Here is a 23,461-nt window from a genome sequence, read left to right on the forward strand (position 1 = left end):
TATGTCTTTTCCTAACTGCTGTCAGATCCATCAGTTTTGGAGTAAAAAGACAATTGATCAATATTAATGACATACAAAACAATCAATGCAAGTTTATTCTACCTCATGGAATAGCACCTACTTAATGCAGGTGCCAAGATTCTTCTTAAATATGCACTTAGAAAAGGAAAGAGTCAAAGCACTTCTATGAATAGTGTCCATTAGCAATTTTATTTTAAATCAAGGCATAAGCGAGAAGTCCATGTTGTTGCCTGACTTGTGCTTTGATTTATAAAAAAAAGTTTGTAATTAGTATTACTCAAATAAAGGAGTTTGATGCTTCTCTGTCAATAATAATAGTGACGGCAATGATAACTCATAATAGAGACAAATTCAAAACTGCATTTAAAAGGCAAATTCCTGGGGATTCATTTACAACATGCCGGGGCAGTGCAAAATTGTGTGACTCATTGTACACTCTTGCACCTTAAGACATGCTGGGTCTCATTTATCATGGCACAATGTGCGTTTTGTTTTAAAATGCACGTAAATCGGGTATACGTATGCTTGAATTCAACAAGGAACAGATGTGGGGATATATGTGGTGATGAATACGGGTGTAGGTCTGCTCTGCTCTGCTAGAAAAGATACTGCAGGATATGTCCAATACATATGTGTAATATAAAAGCACAAAAGAAATGCACATTAAAAAATAAAACAAATGAAATAAAAAAATACAATACACACTGTTTGTGAAGATATAATAAAAGTAAAAAACAAAACTATATTGTCATATAGAAAATTATGAACTCCTGCGGGCACTATCAATTATTCTCTATAAAGTCAGATAATATAAAAAAAGGGAATACTTAAACTGTATGATGATAATCCTCCAATTCTTACTCCTCACAAAATGTTCTTGCAACCATAGAACAGAGAGAAAAAGAACAAAATAGTGTAATACAGTAGATACATATACATAGAACAGTTCCACTGTGTTCTTAATAATAAAAAAGGAAAAAAGGAAATCTTCTTTTAAATGCGGACGCCCCTTTTGGTGGGGAACTCACAAGAAGTAGAAGAAATGCAGGCACATCAAATTTTTTGCTTTTTCCTTTCTCTTTATGAAGTCCTCATCCATGGATCAACTCAGATGGATAGAGTATTCAGGCAGTTGGTATATTCCACAGGGCTCCAAAATGGTCACAGTGTAGAAAAGCCAGGAAATAAACATCCATTAGATGGAGAAGATGTAATAAAATCATCAGTTAACATGCTCCAACATGTTTCGACCGTTACTGGTCTTTCTCAAGGTGCATTTATACATTACTTCTCATTTATCAGCAAGTTCAGCTGTATGGTGACCAATACTTCAGTTAAAAAAGACTATGAGAGAAACACACCTTTTGTATGTTACCGAGCATTGCACTTATTTTATAGATTACTCCTAGCATTTTGGGATACTATTTACATGCATTTATATGAAGCCATTGCTTTAAACTTATTTGGTGTCTTGTCTACTACAGATTGTTTCATGTTGTTTCCTGTTATAGCCCAGACAGAATATTTTGAAAATAACAAGAAGAATGATTGAGATCTGGACTAATCAGGACAATGTACTGTATTAGTTCTTTGTATCCTACTAACAGATGCCATGCTCTATGCAAGACTGCATTTAGGCAAGCAATGCAGACCGCTGGCCAAACCCTCTTGTTCCAGTCGAAGGTGTTAAAAAGAGACTCTTTTTTTGCTGTTTGATTATTTTATGTAAGTTTATTTCAATCATTTACATTGCTGTTCAGTGTTTTACACAACGAAATATAAAGGGGGCAAAACTGAGACAATCTTATTCAGTTTTTATAATATTATTTGCATATCACCCCCATTGCATATTTACATTTTATTTGATAGTATTTTAATTATCACATCTAAATTTTTGTGGCACAGTCAGTCTGGTATTGGACACACAAATGTATCCCGACAGACTCTTTGAGAATTACCGTATTAAATAGACTGGCCAATGCTGGACATTACAAAGTCAGTGCATTTACCTGACTCTGTGCGAGTGAAGATTTTCCAGCTTCTCTGTTTCTCCACCTGTGCACAACATGAATGCTGCCAAGCTGCTATACAGCAGGAGCTGAAGAAACATGTCAATGTGCTGAACTGTTCTGTCCCACTGCACAAATTACATTTAAAGAGAATGAGCCAGCAGCGAGGATCTTTTTAATAGGCCTGCCTATTGATTGCTGGGGATACTACAGCATTCACTAGTTTGTTTTTATTCATATACTATGATCCAGAGACAGTTTTTGAAATGTATTTGATGATTTCAGATATGGCATGTTATAATATGCTTATATTTGAATTGGTTGAACAACCCACAGCCACAGCCATCAAGCTAAAATAATTTTTACTTTGTGAAAAGCAAGCTCCAAAATTACCTATCTATCTATCTATCTATCTATCTATCTATCTATCTATCTATCTATCTATCTATCTACATGTATTTTGCAGTAGTATACACTGCTGGATTTGTGTTGAATATTAATTTTTTAGTAGATTGTGTACTCATCTATGTTTTCAGCTTCAACTTATGTTAAAACTCAGCAGCACTCAAGTAAATATTAGGCTGCATTTAAAGCTATTTTAGGGAAAGTGTGCTATTACAAGGCTTTGGTTTCCCACTCTGCAAAGCCCATCACAGTTGCAAAAATGCAAAAGCACTCAGCTAACATTATTTTGTTATATTTTAACATGCTTTCCAAAGTGGTTCTAAAAATATATTTCAGCTTAAAAAAATGTATTTTTTGCAAAATGTGAAAAGGCACATTCAGAGAACACACAGTATAATCTGTTCTCATCAGCACAACACAGAGTGCACCGAAGAGCACTTTCTTGCAGACTGTTGGTCTATGGATATTTTCCAAGAAGTATCATCACTTGTGTGTCTACAAAATTAAACAAAAAAACTTTCTTTAAGTCATTTATCAAGATAAAACCAGTATACACTGCAGTGCTTGAATTTCTAAGACAATAATATCAATTGTTTTAATTGGATGCAGGACCTTTTCTGACCTGAAATGTGACATGTAACAAAAAAATTAACACCAAGCCATTTTGTTGCACACTTTCGAGAAGACAAAATGCTTAGAGAAAGGGGTGAGCTATGACTCTGACAAAAGTTTTAATTTTTCAGAGCATAAAAGAAGCCCTGCTCCCAAAAGATAATATTTAATGGTCTAGGATAAATGTTTCACTTAATAAGTACAAAACATAAGTACCACTCAAGTTATTTCATTTTTTTAAAGGGGCTGATATATCTTTGCCACTTATAATTTATTAACACTTATTAAATAGCCTCTTGTATAGGAAGCAAAGCTATTTGCAAACTATTATCTCTGCAGTTGCTTCAGAAAAATCTGAAAATTTGATATGTGATGAGTTAAGCCAAACAAAGGGTGGATTTATGCATAATGTATAATTCAGAGAAGTTTCTGTTATCTTGTTATTGCTTCCGTTTTAATGTAAACGTGTGTATTTTGCATTTATAGCAGAACTCTCATTGTAGCCATTGTTACAATGTTCTGAGAATGTGTTACATCCTATCTCAATTTCTTTATATTTTTTATACAATAAACAGGATGCTGTCTCAACATTTTAAAATAACCAATCTAATGGAGTGAATAAACTCACATATAGCAGACGTTGTTCACAAACTATTAAATATTATCTACCATCTCTATTTTCTTATGTACACACTATGCTAAGCATGCAATAAAAACAAATTCCCCTCTTGTGCCCTTATTTTGCCTGGGGGAGACCGGCAAATTGAATCCAGAACAATGCTCTGCCTCTTCCCCAAGATTATTATTACTATTTATTATATACTGAACCACAAAAAATCAGCAGTGTCATATAGTGTAGAAGTAGAGCATATAACAAAGATATACCAACAGGCAACAGAAATGGACATACAGGAATCATAAAAACTGTGCAACAGACATAATAGACAGGATATATAATAGATATCATACAGTATATTGAGACGGCAAGAGACGAGGATGCACAGGTGGACAAGGTGAGAACAGACAAGAAGACAAAAGGAAGCAGTGCTCTGCTAATGACAGCTTACAATCTAATGGGAAGGGGTGAGGTTGAGACAAGAGAGGTACTGACACTAAGTGAGAAGGTGGTTGTAAGGAGGATGAACCACTGAAGGTGAGTTTTTGAAGGATTTGAGGCCAGTTGAGAGTCTGATTGGATGTGGAAGTGTCTATTAGTGTGGATTAAGACATGGTGTCGTGACAGTGATGTGGTTATCAGTGTGGAGGTTGAGGTTGCTGAGGTTATTGGTAGAACATAGAGAGCGGTAGAGAGTGTGGAGTGAGATGAAGTCAGAGATGTAGTTGGAAAGGAGACGCTGAGAGATTTTTAGGTGAGGGTGAGGAGTTTGAATCAGATTCTATAGGGAATGGGCAGCCAGTCTATATAACAGAGTTACACATTTGTACAGTAGTGCACCTAGGTCAAAGAGACACAGTAGTAGGACATTTGTGTGACAATATAATAGTAACGAGTGTAGAGAAATTTTACTTACATATTTTGAAGTAGTTTAGAGGTATCTTTTTCCAGAAGCTGACTGGGTGTGTCTGCACTGAGACTCACCAAGCAGAACACCTGTGGAGAACTCCTCTATAAAGGTCAGGTGAGAGTGTGAAGTATAAAAACCTGAGTCCTGTGATCGATGCCGAAAAATTTGGCCGGTGTCTAGGGAGCTTTTCTCTGTTAATGTAGCATTAGGGTCACAAGAAATTGTGTCGAACTTTGTGTTATCAGCTATATTGTTATAAAGTTAAGTACCAAGCAATATGTTGTTGTTGTTGATGTTGTTAGTATATATATATATTGGGATGCTGAAGAAGGTGGTCATTAAATGAGAAAGAGTGATGTAACGTACAGTCAAGTCCATAAATATTGGGACATCGACATAATTCTCATATTTTGGGCTCTATACACCACCACAATGGATTTGTAATGAAACTAACAAGGTGTGCTTTAACTGCAGACTTTCAGCTTTAATTTGAGGGTATTTACATCCAAATCAGGTGAACGGTGTAGGAATTACAACGGTTTCTACATGTGCCTCACACTTTTTAAGGGACCAAAAGTAATGGGACAATCCACTCAAAACCTATTTCATGGACATGTGTGGGCTATTCCCTCATTATTTCATCATCAATTAAGCAGGTAAAAGGTCTGGAGTTGATTCTAGGTGTGACATTTGCATTTGGAATCTGTCGCTGTCTTGATTCTCAATATGAGATCCAAAGAGCTGTCTCTATCAGTGAAACAAGCCATCATTAGGCTGAAAAATCAAAACAAACCCATCAGAGAGATAGCAAAAACATTAGGTGTGGCCAAATCAACTGTTTGGAACATTCTTAAAAAGAAAAAATGCACCGGAGAGCTCAGCAACACCAAAAGACCCGGAAGACCACGGAAAACAACTGTGGTGGATGACAGGGGAATTTTTTCCCAGTGAAGAAAAACCCCTTCACAACAGTTGGCCAAATCAAGAACACTCTCCAGGAGGTAGGTGTATATGTGTCAAAGTCAACAATCAAGAGAAGACTTCACAAGAGTGAATATAGAGGGTTCACCACAAGATGTAAACCATTTGTGAGCCACAAAAACAGAAAGACCAGATTAGAGTTTGGCAAACAACATCTAAAAAAGCCATTACAGTTCTGGAACAACATCCTATGGACAGATGAGACAAAGATCAACTTGTATCAGAGTGATGGGAAGAGAGGAGTATGGAAAAGGAAAGGAACTGCTCATGATCCAAAACATACCACCTCATCGGTGAAGCATGGTGGTAGTAGTGTCATGGCGTGGACATGTATGGCTGCCAATGGAACTAGTTCCGTTGTATTTATTGATGATTTGACTGCTGACAAAAGCAGCAGGATGAATTCTGAAGTGTGTCGGGCAATATTATCTGCTCATATTCAGTCAAATGCTTCAGAACTCATTGGACGGCGCTTCACAGTGCAGATGGACAATGACCTGAAGCATACCGCAAAAGCAACCAAAGACTTTTTTAAGGCTAACAAGTGTAATGTTATGCAATGGCCAAGTCAATCACCTAACTTGAATCCGATTGAGCATGCATTTCACTTGATGAAGACAATGCCCCAAGAACAAGCAGAAACTGAAGACATTTGCAGTAGAGGCCTGGCATAGCATTACCAGGGATGAAACCCAGTGTCTGGTGATGTCTATGCCTTCCAGACTTTAGGCTGTAATTGACTGCAAAGGATTGGCAACAAAGTATTAAAAAGTGAAAGTTTGATGTAGGATTGTTTAGTTTGTCCCATTACTTTTGGTCCCTTAAAAAGTGGGAGGCACATATAGAAATCGTTGTAATTCCTACACTGTTCACCTGATTTGGATGCAAATTCCCTCAAATTAAAGCTGAACGTCTGCAGTTAAAGCACATCTTGTTTGTTTGATTTCAAATCCATTGTGGTGGTGTCTGGAGCCCAAAATATGAGAATTGTGTCAATGTCCCAATAATTATGGACTTGACTGTATATGATGCAGTGAAGCAAGGAGTATACAATTTATGTTCTTTTTTTATGTAAACTTTTGTTTGTAAGATATCAGCAGATAATAAATCTGAAACAAATCATAGAAAACATGTACAGTGTGCACAAGTTAAACATGTAGGGCGTGGCATAAAAAGAAATGAGGTATTTAAAAATCAACTCAAGTCTAAGCATCAGTTTTGAGGTAATAGGGGAGGAGAATGGGGAAGGAAGCGCCACTGATTGCCATAGGAATGGGGGGGGGTGGCATGGGGGGCCAGAAGAATGGGTTCTCCAAATGAAAGGTAGATGATAAGAGAGTCCTCTATTGGTAGACTGGTACTGACTAATGCCAGTGACAAGAGGTTATGAAAACAGAGAATTGAATATAAAGAAGGTGGGTTCCCAAAACTTCTTTAAAGACTTGGAGGAGTTTTTATTTATACTGGTCATATATATATATTCCATTCGATGAGTGTGCCAGATTCTATTGTTAAAGGTTTGAATTGAGAGGTCATTAGGCTACTTCCAATGCTGACAGGTAGCAGACATGATTATATTTCTATCAGTTTATTTTGATTGCGCATTGCAGTTGGGATTGCCGGAGGGAGAAGAAAGATTGATATCTAATTGGATGATCAAGAAAACAAGGCTATTAAGGGCAAACCAGAGACTAGAAAGCTTTGGGAAATGCCACCTAATGTGTAGAGATGAGCCCTCTGTTGGGAAGGCACCTATTTGAAGTGTCTGGGTGTTTTTTGTTGCAGTCTTGTTGGTACGCAGTACCTTAATTAATGTACTTTTTACAACTAATATTTGGATCACACTTTTTCAAATCTTCAGCATCTGTATCTGTATTTTCACATTTTATGTTCTTCAGCAGACTAGGACACTACTCTCCTAGGGCCTGATTCATTAAGGATCTTAAATGAAGAGGTATCTTATTTCAGTCTCCTGGACAAAACCATGTTACAATGCATGGGGTGCAAACTATTTTTCTGTTTTGCACATAAGTTAAATACTGACTGTTTTTTCATGTAGCACACAAATATCAACTTTAGATTTCAGTGTACAAATAAGCTATCAAGTATTTGTGTGCTACATGAAAAAACAGTCAGTATTTAACTTATGTGCAAAACAGAAAAATAGTTTGCACCCCTTGCATTGTAACATGGTTTTGTCCAGGAGACTGAAATAAGATACCTCTTCATTTAAGATCCTTAATGAATCAGGCCCCTTGACACTAAATTCCCTTTACAGGATGGGCCATAATTAATCTTCACTGTAGTCAGTAGCTAACAGCAACCCTTCATTCAAGACACAAGTCTTTACCAAGTCCTCGTTCTTCTCCTTTTATTCTATGAACACAACCCTCACTTATTTTTTGGCCATTACTTTATAGTAAATATTTGTGATTAAATATTTATCCTCAATGATTATATGGGGGAGCCTGTTCAACCTAGTGACTAAACCTTTTTTTTACTTACTCTTTAGGGGCTGATTCACAACTGAATCAGGCAGGATGACAAAAACTTCATCAGATGTAATAATTAAATAATATATATTAATTGATAACTTTACTTGTGACAGTGTCAGGGTTGTTTTAATAAAGAGAAATAAGGGGCAATTTCCATGGGCCCTACATAATAAGAGTCCCTGTTTGAAATAGATTTCCCTCTTTCAACTGAATGTAAAGGTTAAAAGTAACAACACGGGGGGGCGTGGCCTGTCAGCCATATCGGACGGCCGCGCGGATTTGGAGCTCCGTGGAAAACCTCCTAATTGGGCACCTTGTGAGCCTTTCTACCAGCCACAATCCCACCTTCCCGGCTCCCGCTACTTACCGGAGTTACCCGCTGTGCTCCGCTCCACTCACGAGACGCCCGCCGTGCTCCCAGGCCATCCAGCACCTCTGAGGCCTAAACCGCGCTGAAAAGCCGGGGCCTCGATTTTTCCGGTCCCCGCGGACGCCATCTTGTCGCGGGAGCGTTTCCTCCCTCGGGACCCCTAGATTGCTGTGTCAGCCTCCTTCTCCTCTGGATCTAGGATCCCCTCTGAAGCGCCCGGCGGGGCTGTGCAGCCTGGACGTCCACACTCAATCTGGGACCTGCTCCTGAGATGTCGCCACAAAATTGATCTCCCCCTACCCTCCAACAAGTGGTGAGTGACTGCTACCTTCTTCTGCCTGGATCACTGACAAAATAGCACACTCTTGTAGTGTGTAAAGAAGATCCTTCCAGCAGCTTAACCTATGTCCCCAAACTCTGTAGATCTGAGAATCTCCTCTTCACCAAATGTAGAAGTGACCCTCTCTGAGGCTGGCTACCCCACAATTCTGTAAGACCCCCTGCTGAGGATAAGGGTCCGGAGGGTCATAAATTTCCACTGTCACTATACTACTCAGATCAACCAGATCTATACAATCAAATTGCCTGACTATCTGCACTTTTCAAAACCAGTGCTGCCACCTAGTGGCCAATACCTGGCATTGTATTCTGTAATTTCCTAAGAAATAATACATATATACCTATAAGTCTCTCCAGTTTCTGCATATTACCAGAGAAATAATAGCATCAACCTACAGTTTACCCTCCCACTTGGTAGCCCCTACTTTAACCACAGTTCAACTTACTAACACACATTGTGTGCTACCAGTACTATGTGGTGACTTCCCATACTAAGAGGGGCCTTGGCTGTCAAATTCCTCACAATGTGGGAGCTCTCACGTTTCCCTTCAATTCTTCCGCCCTACGAATTGCGGATGCCTGGGTGCTGATTACGCCCTTCTACTCCACGGGGCCCTGAACCATATGTAACGAAGCAACCAAACCTCCTAACCCACCATTTCTTCAACTGGTTTCCCTCCTATTCTACCACGATGCCCAGAGGAGGTAAAAAACCGCCAGGAGGCGATTTCCTTCCTTATCTCTCCAAACAGAAAACTCCGGCCAGATCCAGTGAACACTCTGATTCGGATCCGGACACTGAGGATTGCTCTCCTATGACTCGCCAAGATTTCCTATCCCTCCTCAAAGAACCGAAGGATGTCAAAGCATCGGTGCAAGCCCTCCACTCACTAAAAGCAGACATTGCTGGCATAGGTGATAGAACAGATCATCTTGAACACATAGTGGAAGAAGTAGTAACTTATCAACATTCACATGAAACGGATCTCAACCAAATCCGCCAAGATATTGTCCAACTTCAGGAAGGGCAGGAGGACCAAGACAATAGAGCACAATGCAACAATCTGAGAATCCGCGGAATCCCGGAACAGGTTGAACCCGCTCACTTGGACCTTTATCTCAAGAAACTTTTCACCCAGCTCTCACCTTCGACTCCCGAGGAGCTCCTTCTCCTAGATAGAGCCCATCGGGCACTGAGACCCCGCTCCCAGGATCCATCCCAACCCAGGGACGTCATCCTTAGAATGCACTACTTTACGGCGAAAGAAGACGTCATGAGAGAAGTCCGCCGCCTTCAATCTATCACCTTTGACAACGCTAACCTTCAAATCTTCCAGGATCTCTCCCCACTCACCCTAGCCAAAAGAAGAGACTTTAAGCCTATCACCACACTTCTCCGCCAACGACAAATTAAATATCGCTGGGGATTCCCCTTTCGCATCCTGATATGGCATCAGGGCTCAATGCTTATGGCCAGAACTCTCTCTGAAGCCCAATCCCTGCTTCCGAAACTTGGAATCACTACTGGTCTCCCAGCCACATCCGAATCATCCTCTCTTCCTGAGAGAACAGCAAGACCTTCGCCACGTCAAACTCCCAACACTGAATGGTCCACCGTACCGGCATCATCACCACCGCCTAACGAAGCTTCCGGGACTTGATTACCCTTATCAGGTTTTGTTGTTCTTTTTTCTACACTATGTGTTCTTTTTCTCTCCCTGATGTCCAGCCTAGGTGCTGCACGTTGGAGAGAGCCTATGTATAGCTCGGGGTCTTCGCTTCCGGTGAGGTACCCCTCCCCCCCATTTTGAGAGGTTCACACAGGAACACTACTTTATTCTATGATATTTACCTCTTATTGTTTTATATCTTACTTCCTATATCATTATATAGGTATGTTAGTCTTATCTAGCGTTAACTGGCGGGCCCTGGCTCCTATTGGCTCTTTTCCTCCTGTGGGGGACGGGGCGGTTGGACCTGGAGTCCCCCAAACTGTTCTGCATTATGTCCGTTACTAGTACCGTTTTTTAGCATCTTTGCTATGTGCTCCTGTGTTGCAGACCCTCACCACACGTGCCTTCTGATTGCCCACATTTTCATTTGTCTAATCCTCCTGCATTATTTACATACCTGACCTGCTTTGAATGGGGGCTGTTACATGAGACCACCCAATTACTTACTAATCTTTGTTTTACTGCATTATCAATTGATACCACTTTACCAGGAGCAATTGTAAAATGTATCGTTATATGGTTCTAGTATTTTACTGCAATACCACTTGATGCTACTCTACCATGTTTAATGTTAAAATGTTTACTTACATTGTTATGTTTTGCTCCATACTCCTACCCCTCGCCATACCTTTGACCTCTTCCTCCCACACTCTTGACCACCCCCCTCCTATACTTCACCTCAACTCCCACCCCTTATAATATTATACAATTTCATTATCCCTACCTCCCTCCCAGGTTGCTTCGCCCAATACCCACATTTAATCCAGTTCCAATGTCTCTATCTCAGGTTCCCCAAGGGGAGACACCCCCCTGACCCGTTCTCTATGGTCTGCGCGATGCGTCTATTGGATGCCTCGCCACGCTCCCCTGGAGCTCTTAGCTCCTTTGCTGACCTATGTGCTCCCCCAGCACATAGTAACCCCTCCCGATGTCGGCACCACTGGTCCCGGCCTACTTTGCCGTGTGACCCACTTCCTACCCTTTCCCCCCCTCTCCCCATTACTAACCTTTCCCTTTTTCCAACTGACCACATGAAACATTCACCCACCAGCCGCACTGCACCAAGCCATCTCCTGATTTTTTACCTCCTCGCTGCACATGGGTCTTAGAGTCCTCTCATTTAATGTTAAAGGGCTGAATAGCCCTCAGAAAAGGGGTAAACTTTTCACTACCCTCAAACTCTATTCGGGCGATATAATTTTCCTTCAAGAAACACACTTCCAACACAATTCCCATCCCGAACTCCGTTCAAAAGCATATCCTGATACACACCATGCATGTGATCACACATCTAAAAAACGGGGAGTTACAATCTTATTTGCCCGCCATCTCACCTTCGAACCCATTGATTCCCTAGCAGACAAAGAGGGTAGGTACCTTATCTTAGTAGGCAGAATTAATAATAAACTTTACACCCTGGTTAATGTATATGCTCCCAACCAACACCAGAACCGCTTTTTCTCAAAACTAGATGTCTTAGTGTCCTGCCTGCGTCAAGGAGATCTTATCGTAGCGGGAGACTTTAATACTGTCTTGAATAACTCCTTGGACCGTTCCACCCCTGTGGCCGCACCCTCTTCCGCTTCGGACCCAACATCCTCCAAGTCGCTCCTCAGTCTCATGAAATCCCAGCTTCTTTACAACTCCTGGAGAGTGAAAGAACCGACTGCGCGTGATTATACATATTACTCTCCACCCCATCATTCTTATTCACGAATAGACATGATCCTGCTCAGCCATGATTTAGCATTGAGACTCCAGACATCTCAAATACATCCGATAATCTGGTCTGACCACTCTCCAATTTCTATAGACCTCTGCGGCTTCTCAAACCGCCCCCGCCCCATGACGTGGCGCCTCAATGATTCTCTATTACACAACGTGGATATACTCTCCCAGCTCGGGGCTCGCCTTGAAGAATTCTTCGAACTCAACGACACCCCAGAGATCTCTAGGACTACTCTTTGGACGGCACATAAGGCAGTCCTGAGGGGACACTTAATCAGCATTGCCTCTAGGAAGAAAAAAGAAACTTTCACCTTGACTAACGATCTATCCCTTAAACTTCAAGCCCTAGAAGCCCAACACAAAACCACTCCAGATCCTGCCACTTTACTAGCCCTCCGCGAGACCAAGGCCCAACTTGATCTCCTTTTTTCCAAACAAGTAGCCAAACGCCTTAAATGGCTCCGTCAATCCTTTTATGAAAAGGGAGACAAGGCGGACAAAATCCTAGCGGCACGGCTTCGTTCAGCCAGGACCCACAAAAACATTATAGCAATCCGGGATTCCAACAACCAACTTCACCACGACCCCACTGCTATTAGAGAGGCTTTCCAACAATACTATTCAGCCCTCTATAACCTCACAGGCCCACCCCCCTCCTCACAACATTCCAATGCAGCACTGATCTCAGACTTCCTTGCTGCATCTAAACTCCCTAAGCTATCCCCTCAAGCCCTTCAACAGCTTAATGAAGAAATCTCAATAGAGGAAATCCAACTCGCTATTAAGTCACAAAAAAGTGGCAAATCCCCAGGCCCCGATGGCTTTACGGCATTCTATTACAAGAAATTTTTGGGCTTGCTTGCTCCCCACCTGCACTCTCTGTACAATGGTGCCCTTCAAGGGACCCCCTTCCCACCCGAAATGCTCGAAGCCAGAATTGTAGTGATCCCAAAAGTTGGAAAGGACCCACTCCACTGCGCCAGCTACAGACCCATTTCCCTCCTCAACCTGGACCTGAAGATATACGCTAAAATTCTGGCAAATCGCCTGAATGAATTTCTCCCATCATTGATCCACTATGACCAGGTGGGTTTCATTCCGGGGCGCCAGGCGAGAGATAACACCAGGAGAGCCATTGATGTCATCCACATTGCAAACACCAGGAGATCCCCCACTATTCTTCTCTCTCTGGATGCTGAAAAAGCATTTGATAGGATCTCCTGGGGTTTTATGAGAGCAGCTCTCGAGGCCTTTGGCTTCACTGGTGATTTTCTCACCGGCGTCCTGGCACTGTATTCCTTGCCCTCGGCTAAAGTCATGATCAACGGCACACCTTCAAATTGGTTATCCATCCAAAATGGTACGAGACAAGGTTGCCCCCTCTCTCCCCTTATTTTCGCTCTAGTAATTGAACCATTGGCCTCCCAAATTCGATCTAATCCTAACATTTCGGGCGTGCAGGTGGAGGACATCAACTCTAAGGTTTCACTTTTTGCGGACGATGTCCTGCTATCGCTTTCTCAGCCAGCCATCTCCCTCCCCAACCTCTTTAAGATTCTCCAGACCTACAGTGAGATATCAAATTACAAAATAAACTATACAAAATTAGAGGCCATGCTGCTTCATGTCCCCCCTCAGGAGGCCGAACTGTTACGGTCCTTTTTCAAATTCAAATGGCAGACCAGGAAAATAAAATATTTGGGAATCTATCTTACATCTCGTTATGACCTCCTCTATCAGGAAAACTTCCCACCTCTATTTTCCAAAACACAATCTGATTTGGCATCCTGGAACCGTCTCATCATCTCATGGCTGGGTAGGATCATAGCAGTTAAAATGAATATCATACCCAAATGGTTATATCTCTTCCAAACTCTACCAGTTGCGGTCCCTGCCATCCTCCTATCCAATATCCAGAAAGCTCTGACACGTTTTATTTGGAATCACAGGCCCCCAAGGGTCTCGCTCAACATTCTCAAAAAACCCATCTCTAGTGGAGGCAGGGGACTACCTGATATTAAGTTATATTATCTGGCTTCCCATTTCTCACAAATTGTTGCATCATACGCCCCCTCGGGTTCCACCTCATGGCTTGACCTAGAGGCGGCACATTTAGCTCTCCCTGATTTCACCTCATTATGGGGTCTATCCCCTATACACCGTCCCCCTCCATCCAAATTACTTCCTACCACTAAATTTGATATCAAGATTTGGGATTCTCACTCCTTCAAATTGAAACTCACATCTGCCCTTTCCCCCCTGTCTCCCATTTGGTTTAACCCTATATTTCCTCCTGGCCTCTCCAAGGTACGACACCGCCATTGGACTCAAGCTGGGCTCAAATTTCCATCAGATTTCTCTAAACAAGGCCAGTGGCTTCCGCTAGCAGAACTCCAACCTCGGCCCCCAGCTCGAGTGCTTAACCCTTTCGAGTTCTTCCAAATCACCCACTTTTTACGTTCCCTACCACCCAAATTTCTACTACGTCCCCTTACCCCATTCGAAAATCTTTGCAAACTTCACCCTATGGATAGTGGTATGATATCACAACTTTATAATATCTTTCTTGAATCCACTATCCATCCACAACTCTCACATGAAGCTGACTGGGAGAGGGATTTGGGCCCCCCCCCCCAGATGAGGAGGTCTGGGAGGACATGAGACTGGGGATAGCTAAGAGCTCCATATCGACTAAACTAAAAGAGACATCCTATAAAATCTATTATCGCTGGTATTATACCCCTACCCGTCTCCACGCAATGTTCCCCTCCTCGTCACCCGACTGCTGGCGGAGCTGTGGCCACAGGGGATCAATGCTACACATCTGGTGGACTTGCCCAGTTATCACCCCCTTCTGGGACGCGATCCATGACTTTGTCAACACTCTATTTGAGGCTCCCGTGGCGAAGGACCCCTGGATCTTCCTCCTTTGTTATCCTCCCCCAGACCTTGATAAATTTTCTAGAAAACTAATTGCACATATCCTCACAGCCGCTAAATCCCTTATAGCCCTTAATTGGAAACGTACCTCTTCTCCATCTCTCTCTGCCCTTAAAAAGCAAATCTGGCACGTAGCAGCCATGGAAGAAATTACGTACTATTTACATGATAGAGGTTACGCTTTCAACCAAGTGTGGGCTCCTTGGCAGTTCGCAGCACGCTTGTTCCCCTCTGGCCCTTAACGACCGTTGTGACCCCTGTGCGGCGGGCAGGATTCGGTCCCCGCCCCACCATCCCCTGACCCTCTAACATTCATAATTTCACCTTCTTTCCGATTACACTCATGCATCAACCTTTGTGGTCTTCCCTTTCCCTTCCCTCCTAATTCTCCTTCACCCCTCCCCCTTCCATTCTACTTTTTCCATTATTGTATCTTACATTTATACAAAAGTATAAAAGGAAAATATGGTCAATGTATCTCTCATGTTGTCAAAAAACGTTTTCTTTAGACTCCATTACAATGTTAATGCCCTTCTATGTATACTTTGTAAACTTTTGACTTCGTATTGTATATACCTTTTCCTGTTTGACCATTCAAAATAAAGAATTTAAAAAAAAAAAAAAGTAACAACACAACAACTAAACAAATATTAGCCTAAACCTAATAATATAATACTGATATTAACATTGCCCTAGCTTTAGCTCAAATCCTTACTCTAGCTCCAGATAACATTTTAGCTCAGGAAAAATCTCTCCGCTGTATGTCTAATCTCAGAAATTTGGAAACAAAAATTCACAAAATAGCAGTTATCTTGGAAGGACTATCATCAATGTAAAGTTATATTATTTAAATGTGCTTTTTATTTTATAAAAAAATATACAATATTTTATCCTATGTATTATTATGTTGTTGTTTTACGTAATATAGCTTAGTATGTTCACTACTTAAAGAGGAAAATAAAAGTGGAATTCTTTAATGAAGATAGCAGGACTGTCTGAATTAATGAAAACTGTACACGCTTTTGGAATGAGTAACTTAAGGTAAATTATATTTAATTTTACATGTGGGTAATAGTTTTCTTGTACATAATTGCTGATAAAAGTGTATTTTAATATTTTGTTATGATTGCTATGAAAAATAAAGTAAATTCCACATGGTCAGGGCTATAACTAGTAATCACAGGCTGCCATGGGAACATTTTCAAGGGGCCTCCATTTAACCAAGAAAAACTTCTTCTGGAATGTTTATTTAACCAGACTTTTGCCACTAGTGTACAATGAATTTTAGGATAAATAAAATTAAATAAATAGAATTAATTCAACTTTTAAAAGTGTCTTTGCTCCTCTAGCCTCACTCTCTTCCCTCTTCTCCAAAGTCCAGTCTTTTTTAAACATTCTTGCTGCTTGGACCAAATTATGATTTGTGGGAAACCCCTGTCACAGTCTTTCCTGGACATTCTGACATTCTGCACCAGTGTTGCAAACTCAGCATAGAGGCAGTGTAAGCCCCATGGACCATTAAGAATCAAATAGATAGTTGTTGGTCTGTACGGTCATACGCAACCGCCCAGTCCACAGCCACAGCCCAGCACCATACTACCAGCCAATCAATTTCACTGAGCAACAGCAGCCAGCAGCATGACTAGGAAAGTAAGAAGCGTGCAGGGTGCTATCAAGTTAATTTAATTAAAAAAGCACACCCTTCTTTATTGGCAGGGGGTGTTTAACTAAAATTCTCAGGGCGGCAAGGTACATAGTTTGGGAGTGCAGGGGACAGAAAAAAGAAAGACACAAAGGGCCTGATTTATTAAGTAAAGTAAAGCAAAGAAAATGAGTAACTTTGAACTTTGGCAAAACCATGTTGTATTGGAGGGGGGGGTAAATTTTAAATGGGGAGACTGTTTTATAGCTGGGGTAGGGCATCTTCTAGATCAACTTTTAATGTCTGTGCAAAAATAAAGCTATCAAGTATTTCTTTGCTACTTGAAAAACAGTCAGTATTTATGTTATGTGCAAAATAATACACTAATTTGCACCCCTTGCAAACATGGTTTTGTCCAGGAGAACACTTACTCATTTTTTTGCCTTACATTCCTTAATGAATCAGGGCCGAAGGGCTTTATTTAGAGTTTAAAATAAATACATTTTTGTGGTGTAAATATACACATTTCCATACTGCGCGTGTGCACCAAAATGCGTACATTTATAGATTTGTGTGTATATTAGACTTGCATACCCTTATACCAGGCGAGGGGCAGGCAAGCACAAGTTGAGTATGGTAAGGGACACATACACAGAAGAGTAGCATGCCCCCTGAAGATGCAACATTAATTAGCTTGACAGCAATATTATATTAAGTTTTACCCATCCATTCTGATTTCTTATTGTTGGATTACGACAGGAGAGAAGATTCCCATTATATTATAATGTGGTAAACGACAGATATGTGGCATGTAGGGGACATTTAATTACATTTTATAAGAAAATTTTAATTATATCTTATAAGGAAAATTAAGCTTTCACATTTACTAATAACACTGTTCAGACTCTGCTGTGTATATGGCACTTCATTACATTATATAAGGAATATATATAGTTTTATTGTTGCAGGTTAACACCATGTGATTTCTTGTCTTCTGTATTATGTGTTCTCATCAGGTTCAGGTCAGACTGACACCATTCTGCCCAATGATGTATATTCATTAAATACCATTAAATGCTTTTAATTCATAATATTCATATAATTCATATAATTACTGATAAAAAGTAGTAGTGTTGTGCACGTAATACTTTTATCTATGCTACAAAAGAAGTTCACATAAATTGGTAAATGACCTAGCATTTTTTATGAGGTTCCACTGTTAACATTTCTGAAATAAGAAAGGTGAAGTCCTTGGCCAGAACAAGCACTTTAAAAGCACAAGAGAAGCCAAAGACAATGAAACACAGCTTAGATTTTAAACATCAATTAACTAAAAGCTAGTTAAATATTTACTGCACAGGATTTACTACACCTGACATAAAGGCCATCTCACATCTCTTGGCTGTGTGTACTATGCAGATGTTTTACCAAACAAAGCAAAATAGGTATGAAAAAAGCAAAATGTATCCATATTTATAACAAAATTACAACATATCTTTGCAAACATAGTTAAGTTAAGCTTACAACAGGATTCATTTCCAACTTTGCTACAAAGGTGGTTCGCCAAATTGGAAAGATCAGCCCCTTCAACACTAAAGTTTCACGAAGCCCCAAAAAAATACAAATACCAACAGAGTTCTTTGTTAAAAATAAATTGTGTGCAAATCGATTCTTGGAGTTACACAGATTCAATAAACTTGACAGGCATAATTCTTAAAATTATCATAATTTGCACATTTGCGGAGAGCACTGTAGGATATGTCCTGTTGTACTTTTTCTCTCTGTCTAATACTTCCACCAGTGATTGTTTGCATCCATAACCGAGGCTCAGGACTGGGTTCTCTGGCATATTCCTGTCTGGTGTCTACATATGCGCCGTGAAGCCACATTTTGTGCTTCACTGTGCATTCATGGAAGAGGAGTCACTGCAAATACCCTGCTCTCCTGCGCTTGCTCCGATAATCTTACTCCACTTTCGCAGGAAAAGGAACTCAATGCTGCGGAGAACTGTGGTCGCCTTACAAATCTACAATAATAATAATAATAACTGCGGCCGTCAACTTCCTGCACCAGAAAAAATACAATTTGGCATAGGTGGGCTGTCAGGGTGCCCAAGAAGTGTAGAACCAGTCTGTCACACTTATAGTGCTTATTATGTTCTGTCAGCCCTACAGTAGCTGATTTAACATTTTTCTCTTAAATTATTACAAACATTAAATGAAGATGGCTAAGTACTTAGGGCCTGATTCATTAAGGATCTTAACTTGAGAAACTTCTTATTTCAGTCTCCTGGACAAAACCATGTTACAATGCAAGGGGTGCAAATTAGCATTCTGTTTTGCACATAAGTTAAATACTGACTGTTTTTTCATGTAGCACACAAATATCAACTTTAAATTTCAGTGTACAAATAAGCTATCAAGTATTTGTGTGCTAAATTAAAAAACAGTCAGTATTTAACTTATGTGCAAAACAGAATGCTAATTTGCACCCCTTGCATTGTAACATGGTTTTGTCCAGGAGACTGAAATAAGAAGTTTCTCAAGTTAAGATCCTTAATGAATCAGGCCCTTAGTTTGTACTTCACAATTGTCCTCAGGAGCAGCTTCAATTCCACAGTGATCCTCACCATCAGCATCATCAACATTGACTACACTAGATGTACAAATAACAAGTTAATTTGCATGTTTGGAACTGCAGTCTTGTTTTGTCAGTTCTATATGTTTCTCCCAAACAAGACTATGATGCCTTTGCATATTTTGGATGAGGCTGATTTTCCAAGCTTTGTAGTCTGGTGACCTTGACTGACCCTTTGTGCACATACTACGATTTGAACATAGCTATGTTATCCATGTCACTTTGAACACATTTACATACTGAAGATAGATTCCGAAAGTAGAGTATGATGTTTTTCTGGGGAGGAGTATCAAGAATGTTAAGAATTATGTCATTAGAGTTAGATATCTTTTGAGAGTGCAAAAGTCTTGCATTTGAAGTCATACAAGGATCATTCAAAGGATGACTGAGACCTCAGGCCCGGAGTCTTGGGCAGCATATTTATCCTCAGGCCCAGAGGCCAAGGCAGCAGTCTCTGAGACTTTGGACAAGGTGGTCATCTCAGAGAACTTGGGTAAGGTAGTAGCCTCAGAGACCTTGGGCAATGCAATCATCTTTAAGACCTCAGGCAGGGATGTCATCTCAGAGACCTCAGGCTCTGGATACCATGCATGATTTGATAATGGTTGAGAGTCCATAAGATGGAGAGATATTTCAGGATTGCACACTGAAACTATGGTGTCAGGAAGTACAGATTGTATGCAGGTAGAAGCGTGTCAGTGCCTCATATTTGAACGTGGATAGCAGAGTGTCATCAACTCAGGATTTCATTTGAGTAGCAGTGTCAGAAACTCAGTACTGCACATGGGTTACAGAGTGTCAGTAACTCAGGTTTGCACATAGGTAGTAGAGTCCCAGAAACTTGTGTTTACATGTGGTTAGCAGAGTGTCAAGAATTCAGGATAGAACACTGGTAACAGAGTGGGGGAATATTTTTTCTTCTTCACGCATCATTCTCTATAAAGTAACTGACAGTCAATACAATAAACTTGATTTTTTAGCACTATAATAGAGAATTTAATAAGAGGGATGGACAGACTAACTAGTAAAATTCACAAGTGAAAAAAGACAGTCTGTACATTGTGAAAAATACACCAAATTATATATCCTGGGTATTTGAACACCATGGTAAAATCAAGTACATAAACAACGGGCTTTAGATTTATTACAGTTCAAACTTAAATAAAAATGGGGATGGGTGTGTAAAGATTTGGATATTTTGCACAATGTAAAAAATCATGTTCACAAATCTATTGGACTGTAATAGATTTTTAATCATTATAAAACTAATTAAGTAGGATGTAAAATAAAAAGTAAGCAAATCAGGTAATGCTGCTATGGGCTAATTGTGCACAGAACAGACATAAATATGCTGGTCTTTGAGAAGAGATTAATTTTAAAGGGCATTTTATGCTGCTTAGATGATACTGACAGACAGGAGGAGAAACAGCAGGGGCCAGGCAATAGTCAGGGAGAGATTGGCAGATGGGTTAGTAAGGGGCAAGAGGCCAGGGTGAGATCAGTGTGCAGGAGTATGGAAAGAATCAGACAAGGGAGTTATTTGACAGATGTGTGGAGGTTGACTCAAGAAGACTTAGGTAGGTGTACAGGGAGAAAGGGATACCTGGGGTTCAGAATGAGAAGTGACTAGTTTGAGTGAGAAGTGGGAGAAATAGGGTCGCTGCAGAGAGGGCATGTCCCCCACAAGCAAAAAGACACTTGGGGGTATATTTACTAAACTGCAGGTTTGAAAGTGTGGAGATATTGCCTATAACAACCAATCAGATTCTAGCTGCCATTTTGTAGAATGTAATAAATAAATGATAACTAGAATCTGATTGCTATAGGCAACATCTCCACATTTTTAAACCTGCAGATTAGTAAATATACCCCTTGGACTTCACATAGCCTTTTGAGGAATGCAGTTAGTTAGACCGGAAGTTATCTGTGGTCATAGAGATATTGGCATTTGGATGAGAGTTATTACTGCAAGAGAATGGCAGCACAAGAGGTATTCAGGCTCATTATAGTACACCTCTTTTTCATCAATTTCTGGTGGGGCTCTGTCTCACCAAGATTGCAGAAGAGAGTAGTCTATTGATTTTTCAATGTCTGGAGGACAGTTTCTGGAACACTATCTATCCCAAAACAAGTCTTGGTCACATAGCAAGTAAAAATTTAAAATCAGCCAGTGTGCAGCCAAATACAGTTGTTATTTTTTTTCTTTTAAGTGGTATTAGGGAGGATGTCAGGCCCCTTTTACGAGCCCCTTATTGGGAACTTGAAAGTACTGCTGCTGGGGGTGGTACCAAAGAAAGAGAGGGGAACATTTCACCTGATCTATCATTTGTTATTCAATTAGGAGGTGACATTGATAAAGAACTATCTTCTGCATGTTATACACCACCATCTTCTGTGGTGGCATTTTTCAGAGTGAGAACAACTTGGACAGGAGTCTCTCTTTGGGATTTTCCATTTTGTGTGCTTAAAATACTCAACACCTGAAATATGTTGTGGGGTAAGAGGCTCAGTCAAGGGCTACCATCTATTATTGGGATGATTTAGTTTGTGTAGGTCCCACAAATTATAGGAATACTCTTGGCTGAGCATAAGACTGAAGGTCCTGAAACAGTTATGAAATTTGTTAGGATCTAAACTCAGTATAAATTATGTATAGGTTACCCAAGGACAAACTACAGGACATAGGGTTTTACATGCAACACTTGATTGCATCAAAAAGGGTCAATTTAAATCATGGTTACAGTGTCAGTTGGAAAAACTTTATTTCACATGCAGGATCCACCCCAGTGTTTGTCCTTTGCCATGGAAGGATTAATGGAGGCTCATTATTTTATCAAATTGAAGGTTGAACAAAAAGAGGATTTGAGGGTACAGGAGTTGTTCATGGGTACTTTCAATGATTATTATGGCTGTCACAGATGCAGTTCAACAGTGAACCTTGTTTGCTTGAGGATGCATCAAGGTCAAGGTGGTGTTAGGGAACCTGGCCAAAAAACTAGAGGGATTGGGACTTGATGAACAAACTAGCAATCATTGAATAGTTTCAGTTTCTTGGTGCAGCAGACATGTTGGAGAATGAATTAAGATGAAGGATGGTCTGCTTCCTTGTCCATGGTAGTGGCAGTCATCAAGGTGTCAGCCTCTTTGATGACTGCGATCATGGTCACAATTAGGTTTGAGGTATAATTTTATTTTGTGCTAAGCATGTCTCTTGGGTTTTTTTTCTTGCACATTTAAAACATAATATTCCCAAAAAGCCAATGTAGGCGAACAAGAAAAGTATGTGATTGGGAATAAAAAAAGTCAGTCACATTCAAGCCTTGAATAAATGAAGCACAGAAACTACTGTACACATAGACTTTATTATATGTCAGTCAATGTAGTGTTTTAAAAATTAGTAGAGATATTTTACTTAGAAGATCTTAAAAAAAAAGTACTTCTGAGTTTCTTTAAATGGTTTAATTTTGTAAGCACATTTTTTATAAATTTACGTAAGACTAAAAATTCTACAAAAATGTTAGTACTTAGTTCACCAGGAACCAAGAATTCAAGATTCTATTTTAGAGATGCCTTGTTTTACATACAGGAATTGCAATATTGGAAACAAATTTAGTAAATCTCTGTATGTACTGAAACACACATTAAAAGTTGAAATGTGGCTATTTAGTCCGGTATATGGTAATTACAAATTTGGTCATTGTTATCAGTGTCAATGTACATCCAATGTATAGTATTTTGATCATCATAGTCAACACAAATAATATTTTTTTTAATTGTCCTTAATCTTATTTTGTATTGTTTGTTTGTTCTTTTCTTTGTTTCTATGTGGGCTGTATTATTTGCCCACAAATTAATTTTGTTGTTTCTCCAGCTATTTTGCAAGCAATAACACAGTGGAGCTTTGAACTGATCTGCTTACCAGGGAGTCCCATTTCATTGACTTTTATTTGGGATAATTGCAATGACCATGTTTCTTAACATGGCACCAAATGCAGTGTAAGAAGAAAAGAACGTAATTCCTTA

The sequence above is a fragment of the Mixophyes fleayi genome, chromosome 2 (genome assembly GCF_038048845.1).
Source record: "Mixophyes fleayi isolate aMixFle1 chromosome 2, aMixFle1.hap1, whole genome shotgun sequence".
NCBI lineage: Eukaryota > Metazoa > Chordata > Amphibia > Anura > Limnodynastidae > Mixophyes > Mixophyes fleayi.